We start from the raw sequence: 18,382 nt of genomic DNA on the forward strand, positions 1-18,382 counted from the left end.
ACATCAGTTTTGACATATGCAGATGATATAGCTGTGGTTGCTAAGAATAAAATATGGATGAAGGAGGTGTTGGTTTGTCTGAATAGATGTTTAAAGGAAATGGGAATGGCCTTGAATAAAGATAAATGCAAGGGTTTGGGTGGTGTGAAAATTGGAGGAATCTAATTTTCAGTGAATAAAATATCTTTGTTAGGGATACATTTTGGGGAAATGATGTAGTTGTGAAGCAATGGGAGGATTTGCTAAAATAAATAGAGGAAATATGTTTTATGAGGAGTACACATAAATTAGCATTCAAGAAAAAGGTTTATCTGGTAAATTCTGTTTTAATGTGAAAAGATAAAGCGGTGTATTAAAGCCAAGTGTTTATTCTGCTTCGTATTAAAGTGACCCGCGGTGGTGGTGCTGCAGTAGTGTTGTCACCTCACAGTAAGATGCTGTCTGGTTTGATTCTTAGCTAGAGCATCTTCTGCGTGGAGGCATGCTTGAATGGGCATGCCTTCATTGAAGGTTGTGCATCAGGGCTGATAACTCGGCACGTAAAACTCAACTACCAATCATTAGCGGACCGGAGTTCTGCTGTGGCGACCCCTAACCGGGAAAAGCCGAAAGACACAAACAAATTAAAGTGGGAAAATGAAGAGAATGAGAAATTAATAATGAAAATGTTTAAATATAAGTAAAAAAATGGAAGATGAGAAAATGAAAAATGATAAATGTTAAATAAATGAAGAAAATAAAAATGATCAAGAACAAATTCTAACATGGAAAATGAAAATTGATGATATAGAGAAGAATAGAAGGATGTGGTATAATAATGTGATGAAGCAATACAATTATGTAAAACCATGGGAAAATTTAACTTGAGAAGTGATAATGCCATTAAATTCAGGAAAAGTGGTGTACCAAGATTGTAGAGTACTAGGATTTCCTGTGGAGACTGGTAATAAATAAGTTACCAGTAAAGGAGAATATACTATATAAAAAGAAAGTGGAAAGAGTATATTTGTTTTTTTGGGGGGAAGAGACATCATTGCTTTTTTAGAAATATAAAAGAGTGGTTAAACTCAGGAAAAAGTTCTGTGAAGCCATTGTTTGAGAATATTAATGATGTAAACAATATAAATATGAATATGATTATTTATGGATATTATAAAGACAAGACAAAAGAGTATGTGAGAAGGGTAGGTAAGAATTTATTTTATGTAAAAGGGGTTATTCGGAATGAAAGATGGAAATCGTGTTTATGGGAAATGGAGTTTGTCTAATATATTATAAAACATTAGATTATGATTGAGGAAGAAGGAGTAGAGATCATTTACAGAATAATAATAATAATAATAGTAATATACAGAAATGTGCAGATATGTACTTGCAAATATGTAAATAATGTTTTGTTTACTTTGTGTTAACTAAGGGACCCCTACTATTTTTTGATAGGTGCAACTGGATATTGTACATCCACCTGAGCTACTACCAACTGAAACAGTCAGAGCCTTTGTTTAATGTTTCATCTGAAGGATGGCATGCTCAGGAGTATGATGCCCACTTATGCTGCACTGTACTGCTAACAATTGATCTACCTGATGTGGGAATATAACCCATAGCTTTCTACATGAAAGGTGAGTATGCCAGCTGTTTCACCACTAACAATGGGGTATTAATTCTTGTTTTGTGTAGTATGATATCATATGCATACTGGATGACATTTGTTGAGGGTATGGTTGCATTATTGTCATTTTAAAAAATGGATAGGGTACAAAGCCAATATGACTAAGTGACAACACCCACAGTAAAGAGCTGTGCAGTGCAATCTTCTCAAAAACAGGAAAACTCAAAATATAAAATCTAAACTCAACTTATTTTTCATTTGTTTCCCTACTTGATTTGTGCAGATGAGGTCTTTCCCATTCAGAGTTTTCAGTCAAAATGTGTATTCATTAGGTGTTTTCTTCTTTACAAGTATTATCACTAAGATTGATACCTCCCAGCAGTGATTTGACAACCTGCAAAAATAATTTAAAACAAATTGAGCTGCTTAATGACATAATATAAAATAAAGACAATAACATTTAGTCTTTTGAGACTTTATTGACAAACATAGATGGGGGAGTTTAAGAAAAAGAAACACAAACTGAGTTTCTTTTAAAAGAAAACAATTGGCTACTCAATAAAGGCTTAGAAAACTGGAAGAGGGCAGGAGAGGTATCCGTAGAATATGTGGACTCCCAGATAACACTGAAGGAGAACACATGATCGCTTTTCTTACTGCCTAGATTCCCAGCTCTCTAAATTTAGAAGAAGGCTATCCTGTAGAATTGAACGGGTTCATTACTTCTTACATAACTCACCATTTTCATTTAATTCTCAGTAATTACCAAGATCTATATTTATAAAGATCATGTCCATTCTTTACAAGGAACTAACACTAAAGTCTGCATGGTAAAAATCTACGTTAAGCTTTGGTCAGAATCTTATTAGATTTGGAAAACACCAATGCTGTAAAGAACATTAAAAACAGGAAGAAATGCTGGCCTTTAATTAAATTGCTAAAACAAAGCAATATTGAAACTCAACTTCTCTTCTTAGGTAGAATCAAAGTATTCCTACAGCTTCACCCTAATAGATTTAACTCCCTGGAAGAAGCTACAACATTAATTAAAAAAAAAACAATATTACTTCTTTTTTTGAAATATATGGTCTGATGTACTCTTTTCCTAAAATGATCATTTGAAAAATCTCAGTGAATGGACATCATTAAAAAATTTTTAAAAAATCATTCAAAAAAAAAAACCTCAACACTCTTTGCCTTCATTAAAAAAAAACAGATATGAACTTAACATTTCCATGTGTCATGCTTCTTCATATGCTTGTTCTTACTGTTTTAGGATTTCTTACAGCAAATATTACTTAGTTTTATATCAATTTACTTCTGCTTTCTTCCATTCCCAGATTCCGTTGTATGATGCATTTTATATTTTTGATCCATGTGCAGAAATTGTTATGCTCTTATTACTCTTCTGATTTATTTCTATTATATAATCTTCCCTCATTTCATTAAGTCTAGCTTTGAGGAACTATTTGTTATGATGTTAATGGAATAAGCCCACTCACACATTACTATGTATTGACTTTTCCCTGCTAACATTATTTTCAGTCTGAAAGTTAATTTTTATGTCCTGGCTTGGTACAGGCCACCCCATTAGTAGATCCCAAGGTATTTCTGTCACTAGGACAATTTTCAGATTTATTCTACATATCTTTCACTAACCTTCTTTCAATCATAATATATAATAATCATATTATGTATATTGATCATTACTTTTGGCTGCATTTTACAATGAAACCCCAGCTGCTGTGAATTTTCAATTAATTTCTTCCTGCTCAGGTTGTGTGCAGCTCTTACTGTACCTTATCATACCTCTTAACTGTATAGATTTTCACAGAATGTTCAGATTTTTGCCTCATATTTTTGGTCCATTTTTCATAAAACTGTGCTTTTTTTCTGGCAACTTAGTGACAGATCATTAAAGATTGAAGTTAGAAAATGAAGTAAGTAATGTCTTTCAGCTTTTCCTGGTTATGGGTCACCACAGCAGAACTCCAGTCTGCTAATGATTGGCAGTGGATTTTTACGGTGTTGAGTTTCCAGCCTGACACCCAACCTACAAAGAAGGCATACGCATTCTAGAAAATAATGACAGATATTTCATTTTTAGACTTCATACCCTTCAGAAAATTCATGCTAATGCAAAACCCCGCTATTCAGTCAACATTCTAAGTTTTTAAGAGCAATATTTAAAAATTGTCCCTATTTTTGGGCCTTTGTCCCACTTTTATTTATGGCTTTGTCCAGATATTTTGCTCTAAGAGGTTGAGAGGTATGCTTATTGTACTTTGTTGTGTCTAGGGGTCGCCACAGCAGAACTCCGGTCCGCTAATGATTGACAGTTGATTTTTACATGCTGAGTTGCCAGCCCTGATGCACAACCTTCAATGAAGGTACACCCATTCACACAGGTCTTCACGCAGAAGATGCTCTAGCTGAGAGTCGAACCGGACAGTGTCTTACTGTGAGGCAACAATGCTACTGCAGCACCACCACCACCGTGGATAGGTATGCTTAGTGTAATACTTTCCTATAATAAGGTTAAATGCAAATAGTAATACCTGTCCCTCTAAATTCCCTGCCTTAAATACATGAGTTCTAATCATAATATTTAGTCTCTTTTTTCTAGTCTGAGTCTCATTCACATTTGGTCACTGACTAAAGTAGTATTTACATGGCACTGTGTGTATCCATGTATAGATGTGATTAACATTAACACATGGCATTGTGTGTATCCATGTATAGATGTGATTAACATATAAAATATTTGAAGACATTTCTTTAGACTTCTCACACTTTTCATCTATATTTGTCATCCAAACTACAGTAGATGAGCTGTTTATTTCATGTAATTTGATGATATGTTAAAGTAGTTTGTCAAATTACTCCTTACTCCTTTTCAGATAATTTTTTTTTTATTTTAAAGGATTTGACTAATTTTAAGCTTCTTTTCACAATTAATAGAATTCCTTTCATATATTGTGGATTTAAAAGACTTTAAAACATGGTATATAAATGAAATGTAATGAATTCATGAAAGTAAATAACTTGGAAAATATAAACAAAATCATGGCCTTGGATTCCATAAACAAAATTAAAAATATCAAAAAAGCGACAGATCCAAGTTAGAGCTGATTAATACTTTAAAAATAAAATACCAGCTATATTAATGCACAAAAATACATTTGCTCTAGAGAAACTTAAATTTTCTTCATATACATGCATGCAAAATTTAATAGAAATACTTAGAATCATATCTAGGTTCAATCATATTAGAGCAATAAAGCCACTAAAAGTGACATGATTGTTACAGATATTCAGGGACTATTGACTGAATTTATTTATTATCACTGTTCCTTAAATCACCTAAATAAGCAAGTATCTATGTTACTAGATAAAATCAGAAATGAATTGATAAATTGAAATCCCTACTTTATCTGAAACATCTAAAAGTTATTTGCTTAAAAAAACATGAATTTTATTGAAATTACTAAAAAGATTAAACATTTAAAAGTAAACAAATCTCCTGGTCCTGAAGGATTGATTCATAGATTATTTAAATTATTACCTCAGCAAATAACATAATTTCTCTATATTTTTTTGGTTGAAGTACAAAATCAATTGGTTATACCTCCTCCTAGAAATAATCTCTAATTGCCCCAATATTGAAAGAAGTTAATGATCCACTATGTTGTTCTCCTTATAGAACAACTGTACTACCCTTTATGTCTTTTTTTTCAGATGCACCAAAGATTTTTATTTCCTCTTTAATAATGACAAAACTGATTTCATACCAAAAAGGCAAACCCAAGACAATATCAAGAGAATTCTGATGTTAATGGATACTATGAATAATAAGAAAACACAGGCAACCTTTATTAGCTTAGACACAAAAAAATTTAGTAAACTAGACTTACATTTTTGAGGTATTAAATATCCTTGGCTTTCCAGGTCATTTTGTTATGCAAATATGAGAAATCTCAAAAGATACTAAGCCTATGATAAGTTAGGGACATCCACTTCTGAGCCAATATAACTTAATAAAGGAATTACGTAGGGCAGTCTAATCTCCCCTCTTCTTTTTTGCCTTAGCTATTGAAGTTTTAGCAGCTGAAATAAGATCAAATCCCAAGTTTCTTGAATCCAAGTACTTACTCTTTGCAGATGATGGCATACAATCTCAACTGATTTGCATAATTCTTTAAATGAAGTCTTAACTGACATTCAGAATTTTGGGCACTCTGTGGTTTAACTTTCAAAAGTCATAAATCCATGTTTATTTCATTTTACATAAATATACTCATTCTTTAACTTCCACACCCTTATCTCTGGCAAGAATCTCAAGAATTGTTTTACTTAATTATAAGCATTAGAAAGATTTACAAAGAAATAAGAAATACTAATTATAAAAGGATAGAGAAAAACGTCCACAATGACTGAATCCTTGAATTGATTATTCCTTTCTTTAAAGACAGAATTTAATTAATAAAAATGGTTATTCTCCCTAAAGTCTTCAATATTATACAGGGAACTTCCCTTAAACCTGATGGAATTCATCATAAGTTATTTAACAAACTGTGTTTGAGCTTCTCATGGTACCATAAAAAACAAGAATCCCCCATACTCATCAGATGATGCATCTAAATTTGCCTGATCTGGACATCTATGCAAAAACTACTTTAGATAAATTAATAATAAACTACGCTGATAATAATTTTACAGCCAGCTGGAAAATTTACACATAGCACTCTTCAGTTTTAAAAAGGTGAACATTTTAACACATAATTAGAATAATCTAAATATGATAATTCAGTTTTACAAATATTCAGATTTACTGTCATGAGTCAAATTGATTTCAAACTTTGGTTTAACTTATTATTCCTTTTCCTCCAGAGGCTTAATGGAAGGAACTTGCACACAATATATGTTAAACTAAAAAGCAAAAAACGTTTTGGAATGGCACATTTACTTTAATAATGGAATGCTAAATTCTGCAAAATAAATTATATTAGAATTAAGTCTAGAAGCATCAGATTGGCTATTATTAGGAGTTAGGAGTTATGCTACAGAGAAACTTTGTGAAGTTTTATGCTATCAAAATAAAAAATACTTCTGCCTAATAACATATAAAGATAATAGTCCTTCTATGATTCTTCCAGAATTATATAAAACATTCATGAACTTTAAAACTATCTTAAACAACACATTTTAGAACTTAATTTTATTAGAGGATAAAAATATTATTTTTAGAAGAGAATACATCTCTTATTTTACAATCTGTCAAGGTCACTTCTCTAGTATTGTATTGATGCATATTCAATTGGAAATGTTTAGATAGAAATTTTTGTACTTCTGACAAATAAGCAAAGATAAATAACAATTCCAAAAATTAATGATGTAGATGTAAATGTAATTCTGTAGCAAATTGGCATCATATAGTATTTGACTGTGCACTTTTAAGACTTTTTTTTGGGAAAATTGATTACTTTGTTAAAGCTTTGTAGATGGATAGGATATTCTCAGATAAGGTTTCGGTTTTATATAACATACCCATACGTTTTGCCCTAAACAAAGAAGATCATTAGTTATTATGGACCATCCTAGCAATAACAAAGAAAATCAGCACTAGGAGCTGGATGAAAAGCAACACTCCTGACCCCAAAGAATTTTCCTCTCTTCTTTGAGAAGTTGTTGAAAAAGAATCTGTCATCAAAAGCAATAGATTAACTTCAAATGCTACATTTATTAATCCATGTCCTCTGGAATTAAACTTGATTGAATGATGGGATCAAGATTCATAATTATATATATATATATATATATATATATATATATATATATATATTCTTTTACATTTAATTATTTACCCTTTCTTTTGAAAAATATTGTTTTTATATTCTCTTTTTTCAATTTAAAACACTATTGAGGTTGTCTCTGACAGGCTTTGTACATATTGTATATAGTTTTATCTTTACATTTCTTTTTAAACATGCTATAAAAGGCTGTAAAAATGATATTGTATTCTTTGTAATTCTTGACCAGAAAAAAAACAATACATTTGTTGGTAATAAATAAATAAATAAATAAATGAATAAAAAGATAGATAGATAGATAGATAGATAGACAGATAGATAGATAGATAGATAGATAGATAGATAGATAGATAGATAAAATGGTAGATAATAAGATGGGTCCAAAGACTGATCTGTACGTAACTTCTGCGGTAAACTGGCCATCAGTTGTGGTATAATGTCACTTTTAACTTTAAATGTTGTGTTGTTAATTCCTAAACTGGAAAATTATATTACAGCTAAATCTAAGAAACCACATCTTTTGTAGGAGGAATTAGGGGGTTATACAATTAAAAGCCCTAGCAAGATGTAGAAAGATTACTCTAGATACATGTCCCTTTTATATTACTAATATATTTTTATAAGTAACAGTACAGAGAACAGTGAGCTTATTATAGCAATTTCTAAACTCTTAATGTGACATGCCAATATGTGTGGAAGTGTTAAAACAGCTGGTTATACAGGAGTTTGGTAAAAGCTTTTGTGAAAGATCAAGAAATGGAGATGGAGTGGAAATCAGCAAAAGAGGATGGAGTGGATTTGAAGAGCAGAGTATTATGTGAGCATGTTAATGTTTTGTTAATGACAAGTTGAAATTATGGGGGATAGGTCTGGAAAATGATTTTGTAGGTTTGAGAAAGCAGAATGGATGCTGTTGGAATTATTCTTAGTTTTTTCCAAATTTTGCAAGGCACTACTGCCTGTGTGAAGATCCTGATGAAATGACACAGCATCAATCCTTCTGGAAACCTCTTACAGATGTTGTGAAACAAATGAAATTAAAAATATTATCCAGAAAACCACTGGAGACCGTGGAGAATATGCAGTACATGAAGACAGAATGTTCCACAGAAAATAACAATGTACAGATTAACATTTGATTTCAGATAGCATTCAACATCATGCAGTGGGTCTCAACCTTTATTTCCAAATATGTTATCTTTGAAGTCACACAAACTGTGAAGAAATGGGGATGGGGTGGGAATCTCTCCTTTTCCTATTGCCTTGAGTTGCAATTTCAGACTGAATAGTAAGGTTTCTGTTATAGCTCATAAAAAAAGGAAAGTTCAGCATACATTGGGCATTAACATTTTCAGTAAATGATTACACCATTACAACAGTGTTAAGTTTTGAGAAAGCAGTTATTGACATGGCATGCTGATATTGACATTTTGAAATAGCTCCACCTATCCATCAAAATATGTCAGGGTTTCTCAATTTACACTTTATAGAGGAGGTTACAGTTGTACTGCTGACACTATCTAATGCATGTATACAATGGGTACACCTACAATGAAAATGACAGTTCCACTGACTGCAGTTGTGCGAATATAGCCACAGTCCTGTATATGTACACACACACACACACACACACACACACACACACACACACACACACACACACACACACACACACACACACACATGTATATATTTCACTCGCAAACTAAATCTGAAATATTACTTTGCACACAGACCACAGAGTAGTGACTTAGCAGATAAGTTTAAATTTAAGAAATCTGACTTTCAGCCACCATATTATACAGCAGTGAAGATTTTTGAACAACAGGTGATGCAAGATTTGTAACTTAATCAGAATGAGGTGTTTAGGAGCGACCCTCACAATTTGACAAAAGTTGAAAAACAAACAATAAGCAATTTGGCTATGAATAACAATTTGGTAATTACTAAAGTGGACAAGGGGGGGCTATAGTTATTTGGGGTAAGGAACAATATCTTAATGAAGTTTACAGATATTTAACGGATGTGATATCATATTGCCAACTCCCCTTGGATCCTACGATGGTATTCAAACAACAGATAGAAGCCTTCCAGAAACAAGTTAGAGAGGCAGGGATTATTTCTATAGCTTTGGAACAACAGTTAACAGTAGATGATCCCCAGTTACAATACTTCAATTTGGTACCAAAGATACATAAAAGGGCAGCTATACCACCTGGAAGACATATTGTAGCAGGGTGGGGATCAGTTATCGAACCATTGTCAGTGTATTCAGAAGCTAAGTTGAAGCCTTTATTGACATATGTGTCTGCTAGAATAAAGGACACTAACCACTTCTTATTATTAATGGATGATCTGGTAATCCCTACAAATGCTTATATTGGCACATTAGGTGTCCAAGCATTATATACAAATATCCCACATTGGGGAGGGATTAAAGCAGTTAAGTATTGGTTTGAGGCTTCTAAGTATTATGGAGTAATAGAGCAAGAATTTCTTCTGACATTACGGACAAAAATGGTATCTGCAGATAAAAGGTACAGCGATGAGTGCAACATTTGCACCCATTTACGCTGATTTATTTATGAGGTACCTGGAAAATGAGGTCATTTATCAACAACATGAGTTTAATGGAGAACTAGGGATGTGGCACAGGTATCTGGATGATTGCTGGGTAGTATGGCAAGAGGAGAGATGGCCACATTTTGTAGAGTACCTTAACAATAATCAGTATGGCATAAGATTCAGTGGAAAAATAGATAGTAATAATGTTGAGTTTTTGGATGTGACGGTTAAGAAAGACAGAGATTGTATGATAGTCACTGATTTATACCACAAGTCATTCACCAACAATTCTCTCTTCTTAGCCAATAGTTGCCATTCAGAACATATAGCCAATAATACACCAATGGCCCAATTCAAAAGGTTAAAATGAATCTGTAGTACGGTAGATGATTTCCAGGTACAGGCAGATAAATTAAAGGTGAGATTTTTGACTAGAGGCTATGGGGCCAGTAAGGTTAATTCTGCTTTACAGGCAGTTAACGTGATGCCTAGGACACACTTGTTACAGGGAAGAGAGCATCATACTAGAGAAGCCCCAGGATCCCTTAGGCATATTTTGAAAACAGTTTTTTGACCACCTTAGTAGATAATCAGTGTAATTTTGGCTATAGAAGAGGTAAAACCATTGGGGAGACTCTATCTAGTTTTAAAAAAGTAAAGTTTCATTTGAGGGGATCAGTGAGAATCGAATTGTGGGTAGTACCTACTGTAGACACTGTATTCATTGCAAAGTAATTTCCAAAACTAAGTCATTCACTTCAGTTAACACTACAAAAGTATTTGACATCAGACATCTTATTACTTGCACAAGTGAGTGGGAGATATATATGGCTGTGTGCCAATGTAGTTCTTTTTATGTTGGACAGACATCTTTGAGCTTGAGACAGTGGAGAGCATTACATATTAGTGATATTAACTGTAAAAGGGCACGCAGTGCATTATACAAGCATATGCAGGTACACCCAAGGGCACATTTTATATATTTAGGAATAGATAAAGTGGTAGGGTCTGAATTGACAATAGCACATAGACACAAAATTCTCACCAAGAAAGAAAGAATGTGGATAGTTAATCTGGGAGCATTATTCAAACCAGGTTTGAATGAACATTGGTAAATTAAAATGTATAAATAACTCCTCTCATCATTATGACTTTGTACCTTAACTTGGGGATTTTTTCTAATGTTAAAAGTATTTATTAACTTTTGGTTGTGGTAACTAAAGTGAAAAGTAATGTGTGTATATGTAAAAACAAGAAGTTTCTAATTGCGTATTAGGCATGATTTATACTGAGTCGCAGAAGTGTATTTTTCTGTTGGAATACAACTTTAAAAACAAGTGTATAAAGGATGGGCTTCCTCTTTCTGGTAGTATGCACTGATGAAGCCATGAGGTGAAATCTTGGTTTTTTGGGTGTGGCAGAACATGTCTGCCATTAAATGAACAGAATGGCACTATCCTGAGTGTTGTGTTTTTTTATTTTTAGTTATTTTAGCTTATGTGGGCTAAATCATATATATATATATATATATATATATATATATATATATATATATATATATATATATATTAAACTTGATCGTTGGCTGTGTATGTCCTTTGCAACATCAGTCCACCTAGCAACAGATCAGTACAAGCATCTTTTATACATCTGCAATTGCTGTTTGCATTGCTCTGGAATGATATGAGTGCAACATACCAACTAACTCCTTAGAACAAGTCACATGTTTTAAACCTTCTCTTTAGTAGTGGTATGTATGCAGCACTGCCACTTGCTCTAAGGTAGAAGTCAGGGTCAAAACAAGCACTGATGCCAGCAGCTGGAGAAAAAAATGAAATCAGCTCACCTCCAACACCAGCCCTAAAATATGTGAAAATACAGTACTGCCAACTGTCAGAATGAACTTTATCTGCTTATTTTAAGAGATGGCTTCTGCTTTAACCATTTCCTCTCACTGGCACAACTCCTGGTCCTTCCTTCATACTAGTTCATTGTATCTCTGAGGACATTACTGTACCATCCGGAAGATGCAAGTTTTAGAAATCATTTTGGCAGAGAACAGACATCCCTGTTTTTAGATGGTTTCTGATGTTCCTACAGCATCTTGTGTGCTAAAACATCCTTTCATAAATATCAGATAAACATAAATGTTCTTACTGTGCAATGAAAATTATATTTTTTAGGACAAAGAGTACAGGATGTGCTTTACATTTCACCTTCACTATAGTATAAATGCAAAATGTGAAAAATGAAGCGGTGCCTATCTTTTGTATGACCCTTTACTGCACCATTCATAAATCACTATGCTGTGTGGACAGAAACATAGATGTATGGGTCCACTCTGACTTCAGTGCTGCCATGCTTGGCATCCTCTGTTTAAACTGCATGGGGACTAGCATGTGTGCATTTTACTCTGTAGCAGCTTACTTCAGCAGTCATAAGAGTAGGATATTCAAAGACATTTCGTTCAGATAATCTTCAGTTAACTATGAATGGGGCAAATCCATATAAAGCAGCATAAAAAGGCTGCCATTAATGCTGGGTGAATATTGCTTAGCAGATTGTCACAAACCACTTCATCACATGCCTAACTTCAATATACTTAACCTGTTACTATTATCTGTTATTCCACAGGCATTAAAAATAAGCATGTTTAAGACTCCATAGTAAGGCTTCCATTACAGTACTTTGTAGCTACTGCCCCCTGCTGCAGACTGTTAATGAGTATGCTATGTTTTATAGTATTGTTTGTTTTAGTATTGTTAACTCTGATGTTCATTTACTGAAATATATTGAACTGTACATACTATTTAGCAAGAGGATGACAAGGATTAGGATAATCGCCTTTGATTACATACTGCTGTGTTTCATAACACATACTGAGGTGCGCCTTATGTCTTTCATGTTTTATGGATGGGCAACAGACAGTGGCAGACAATGTCATGGCCACCAAAATTTTAGTTCAATATCAAATGCAATTGTCTTGTAGGCCTTAAGGGACCAGAATCTTACATTGTTGGGTGTTGTGGGGCAGGAATAGCATAAGCAGCTATAACAGATGTCGTGTTCCCCATGGATGAACTTTGTTGCAATGCTAGGATAGGGTTATTAACATGACTGACTATGTAACAAAAATGACACAGGGCATCACTGTAGCACAAAATGGAATAGGTGGTAATGTATTTAGTATGAAGATTTTATTTTTTGTAGTGAGTTCACAGACACGAAGACCTTTCTGGTCTCTGTCATGAACTGATTTTCCAGAATGATTCCTGCTAGTAACAATGTTGCAGTTTTGGACATGAGGAGTGATATCAAACAGGATGATCAGTTATACCAATATTACTCTTACTGCTTTTTTTTTTCAGAGACATATTTAACACAACTATACGTGGTGGTGGTGCTGCGGTAGCGTTGTCGCCTCGCAGTAAGACGTTGTCCTGTTCGATTCTCAGCTAAAGCGTCTTCTGTGTGGAGACATGCATGAATGGGCGTACCTTCATTGAAGGTTGTGCGTCAGAGCTGGCAACTTGGCACATAAAAATCTACTGCCAATCATTAGCGGACTGGAGTTCCACTGTGGTGACCCCTAACTGGGAAAAGCCGAAAGACACAATAAGACACAACATTTAACACAACTATACCCAGCTGTAGTCATGTACCCTGTAACCACTGTTTCCTTTATAAGCACCTTAGAACTGTAGGCTGGGTGTATATTTGGCCCAGAAAGATGTGCTTGATTGTACTGCTCACAATACTTTTGATGGTGTACTGCACGTAGCCATAGTTTTATGTGGAGAGATACCTTATTGGTTACATTTATTACTGTTATTTATTCTCTGGTGTGATTGTGGCTGCACATTCAGTATACACTGCATTGTAGGTAGAGGACCAAGTGACCAGCTGAAGATACTGATGTTAATTCTATTCACCTGTCTTCAGGACATTAGGTTGATAGAACACTTCTCAATGGCTTTTAATGCTGTTGTTTTTGTTTGCAGTAACGGGGTACCATCACACTAATCAGACTTCCATTCACTCATTGTATGTCTTGGATCCTTCTCTTAACTTCATCTAGATGTCTTCTGCAGCTCTTTACCCCTAATGTGACTAATCCTACAAATTCTTTGCATTTAGACATGCCCTGTTATATCACCTTACATGCTTATTACAATTGATGTTATCTGATAATTAGTTTACCATAACAACTTAAACATTGCAGTATCCTGTTTATGTCTCTTTTTACTGAACAACTTATTTTTTTATTTTATTTCATTTCTAACTCTAAAACGAGCTTTTTTATCTTCTTTCGTCATTTCCTACTAAAATATCCTATTTTGAGTTCCAATTTAACAATTTCCACTTCTGATTGGGTTTACTTTGTCCTTTGAAACATTATCTGTAATGTAATACATTATGAAATGTTATACTGTAAGAAAAATGTCTCCCCTCTGATATTTTCTAATGTGTATACAGTTATCTATGTAATCCTGTTGTTATATGTTAAGACTAATTGTCATTTTATACTTTTTTCCTGAATTATTGAAGCATTTTTCTTTGCCTCTGGCATGAAGGGCAAAAAAAAAAAAAAAAAAAAAAGCTGCCAGACTAACAAATGTTTACATAAAAAATTCAGATTGCCACTGCCATACAAAGACTTTTTTTTCTAACACTTGCAAGTAGACTGATGCCTTTTTTTCAAGTAGCAAACTGGTGGCCCACAGAAAACCATATCTCTACCAATTATACAAACTACACATCCACTCAATTGTAATTTATTTATTTGCTTTGTTAGTCAGTTTATATGTTGCCATCTTGGGTAGCCTATTGTGCAGAGCCTAGTTACACAAAAGACCCAAAGAGAAAAACACTTACAAGAAAAAAATGGTAACAACATATAATAGAAATCAGATGCAGATGAATGTTATGCAAGAAAAACTATTACACAGTTTATCAAAATTAGTTAGAAAATAGTCTAGCATTTTTGAAATGTCAAATAACATGAGCATGCACATTTAATTACAACATATGCATGTCTAAAAACTGGATAATAATAATATGTACAAGAAGCAGAATTTAATTAGGGTAAAAATACATAATGTGCTTACAAGGAGAGAAAGTAATTGGGTTATGAGCACCTAATACATAAATATGCTACACAAATGACACAAAGAAGTAGATAATGACACAAAGAAGTAGATAAAAAAACTCTAGCATGTGAAGATGAAAAGAAAAACAAACTTTCAAACATTTTAAATATTAAAATGCAGTTGATTACTTAAGATGCTCAGGAGAAAGTATAGTAGAAGAAATCCCCTTGGGACAGGTGTGAGGTGCTTCAGAATCAAACAAGATGGCTCACTGGTAATTTGCTGTATGAAAACAGTGCAGGTCCACTGAGGGGATAGTAAAAATGAAACAAGCAGTTTAATTTTCTGAAGGGATGAGTAAAATGCTTAAAAACAGTCCAATGATGTAAATCCGTAGACAAGTGAAATTGAGCTCCCTTGAAATTTCTAGTAGTCCAAAATTTATTCAATTCATACCCGATATCTTAAAGGGGCCACAGTCACACCACCAACAGCCCATTAACAATCAGTCATAAACACCATGTGGAAAAGAGACTGTAAAGACCCGAAAAGAAATCTTCGTAAAATTGAAACATGCCAAAATATTACCAAAAGATGAACACTTTCATCTTAAAAGTTGAAAACATCCTCAGATGGATTGAAACACCAGCCCAACCCCTTTATATAAGCCTTCTTTCTTTTTAGTACTTTACTGTCTCTTTTCCACATGGTGTTTATGACTGATTGTTAGTGGGCTGTTGGTGGTGTGACTGTGGCCCATTCTGATATCGGGCATGAAGTGGATAAACTTTGGACTACTAGAAATTTCATGTGAGCTTGATTTTAATTGTTTACAGATTTACATCATTGGACTGTTTTAAGCAGTTTACTCATCCCTTCAGAGAATTAAACTGCTTGTTTCATCTTTACTAACCCCTTGGTGGACCCGCCTCATTTTTACATAGTTTGTTTTTTAGTCTTCTGCTGTTATTAATTTGCTGTAGTAAGGCTCTGACAGAATCCAGACATTGACCAATGATTTATTAGGGGTAGTTCAGGTTAAGACATACTACAGAAGACATAAATATTGATATGTGTAAATGGTTGAGGTTTACCATTCTGTCTATTTTCCTTAAACAGCTTATTCCATTTAATCAAATTTTACATACTGAGTACCATGTTGCCATTTTGACAAATTCAGGAAGCTTTTAGTTGTTTGATGAGAACACTCATGTGGGTGCCCTGAAAAAACATTGAGTAATGCAGAACATTTGTTGTATGTTTTTTATGAAAATACAATTTGGTCGAGTAAGAGCTTGTCCTGAAGAGGTATGCATTTAATGTTTGCTACAGTAATACAGTGATGGGATGACAAATTGAGATTAGTGGTAATTGGCAATCATCATTTAAGTCCTTGTGAGTTTGTTGATGGTATCTTTCAGATTACTTTGACTGATTACACTTGGAGTAAATGAGTTTTTAGAGTTGCAAAATGTGATAAAGTCTGGCGTCAGTTATAAAGAATTGGTTTGCTTTGTATAAGGCACTTAGCATGCTCATAGGCTGATAGGACCATAGGTTGTTCATAGACTCATAGGTCCATAGGTGAGTACTAGGCTATAGGCCATTTTAATCATAGTCAGTTTCCATTTTTGTGTTTGAATTAACCTATCCCACTTGGATACACATTGACCTTACCCATGACATGGTCGATAATTATGTATTACACCTAATGAGAATAACTACAATCACTATAGATAATTTGAGGTACCCCAGAATAGGATAAAGCATTTAGGACCTGCCTGAAAAAAATAATTTATGAAGGATGGTGCTGCATACTGTGCTTCACTGGAACTTGCTGGAACCAAAGTCTTTTCAAGACACAAAAAGTCTTGTTGGCTGTTTACTGCTGAATCAAAGCCTGGTTATCACACAGAGTTTTGCATGACTGTATTTGCAATCTGTTTAAAACACAATGACTTGTTACCTGCACTGATAAAAAAATATATTTTGCAGCACAGTACTATTTTACTGTAATTACAGTTACTAATAAATAACTTATTCTTGTAACAAATGACACATACTCTTCTGTCAGTTTGTAGCATAAATGTGCAAAGATTTTACTCTTGATTTGAATGGAAGATTATAACTGCTTTTCTAATACAATACCTAACAACAAGTGTGTTCGTACCAATACTAACATAGTTTGATTTACAGTTTTTATATACTCTTTTAGTCATGCACTTTAGATTCAGTTTTTCCTCTTGGTATTTTTGGGGCTTTTGTAGGAAATCACGTAATGTTTGTTTTTAGACTTTTCTATTGTCCTTCTGTGAAACCATACTTGTAAGAACTTCTGCTGATGTGAGAATGCACACAATATTTGTTTTCCAGAATTGTTTTCTTGCTGATTTTATTAATTTTTTGATACTTTGGGAGAACATGTGTTTGAAGGAAACAGCTTGTACTAAAAAGCCATGTCCATTGTAAGAGAGCATGTCCGATGTTTTTTTTTTTATATTGTGACAAACATGTCTTTCAGGAAATATTTTGTGTCCATTAATATATGTTTGTAAGGAAACATCTGTGAGACCACATCAAACTGTTCTGCTTTAGAGGAAAAAACATGTCTATTTATAAATAGCTTTGTAAAAGAGCACGTATTGCTGAGTTTATAAAAAAGCATGTTTATTAACAGATACAGTCAAAGCTATCTCACACAGAGCATGGATGCGCACTACATATTGCTAAGCTCTAGTTCTACATTTAAGCACTTATTTTACATTTTTATACCAGAATTGATTTTAACCTTTAGCACACTGTAACACTGCCTCTGTCCCTTAATAGTATAGGGGCAGTCCTGGGTAAATATTGTTTCCCATCCATGGATCCAAGTTGTGCTTGAAAATGCACAGGGATGAACTTTGTTTTATGTGGATGGGAAGTCTGTTCCAGTACAGTGGTGTCCTCTGTGAGATATCCTGTCCCTCCAAACCATTCTGTTGATATTACAGAAGAGGTTTAAATCCATAGACCTTGTGGTGATTACTTCTATTCGCAATGTTAATATACTCATTGAAAGAGAGATTTTTATCAATCATGATGCCAACATATTTCAGTCAGTCTGTTTCGTTACATCCTGCATTCTTGCTATTTTCAGGCAGTTCTATGCTGTGACATGCAGAGCTATGGCATTTGAATCCAGCAATGTCCACACTAATTAATGTGTTAGGCATAGCCATATTACTTTTAAATCCTTACAGCTGAAATCAAGTAATATATAATGGTCAGGAACTATGATCAGATGATCTGCACTGCTGACCACA

The sequence above is a fragment of the Protopterus annectens genome, chromosome 5.part0, assembly GCF_019279795.1.
Source record: "Protopterus annectens isolate FY-2018-M chromosome 5.part0, PAN1.0, whole genome shotgun sequence".
Taxonomy (NCBI): Eukaryota; Metazoa; Chordata; order Ceratodontiformes; family Protopteridae; genus Protopterus; species Protopterus annectens.